Source organism: Calidris pugnax, unplaced genomic scaffold (genome assembly GCF_001431845.1).
Source record: "Calidris pugnax isolate Ruff unplaced genomic scaffold, ASM143184v1 scaffold218, whole genome shotgun sequence".
Lineage (NCBI taxonomy): Eukaryota > Metazoa > Chordata > Aves > Charadriiformes > Scolopacidae > Calidris > Calidris pugnax.
In genome coordinates this window covers 16,903-17,282 of record NW_015090929.1, presented here as the reverse complement: position 1 = coordinate 17,282, position 380 = coordinate 16,903, and the positions used below count along the sequence as shown (strand labels likewise).

Here is a 380-nt window from a genome sequence, read left to right as displayed (position 1 = left end):
GGGTCCCCCAGTTTGGTGTCCCCCCCTCTCCGGGATCCTGGGGCTCCCAGGGGTCCCCCAGCTCCGATATCCCCCCTCTCCAGGATCCAGGGGGTCCCACAGTTTGGTGTCCCCCCCACTCCAGGATCCCAGGGGTCTTGGGGGTCCCCAAGCTCTGGTCTCCCCCCTCTCCGGGATCCTGGGGGTCCCGGGGAACCCCCACCTCCGGGCTCCCCCCTCTCTGGGATCCCGGGGCTCTCCCCTTTCTGGGGTCCCCCAGCTCCGGAGGTTCTAGGGGTCCCCCAGCTCCCATCTCCCCCCTCTCCGGGATCCCAGGGGTCCCACAGTCTGGTGTCCCCCCCTCTCCGGGATCCCCGGGGTCTTGGGGATCCCCCACCTCT

General features: G+C 70.8%; 1 protein-coding gene across 3 annotated transcripts in view; it reads right to left on the bottom strand.

Moving 5' to 3' along the window:
- LOC106893513 (zinc finger protein 239-like) overlaps positions 1-380 on the bottom strand; it is a 13,636-nt gene that overhangs the window by 7,602 nt on the left and 5,654 nt on the right. The window lies entirely within an intron of this gene.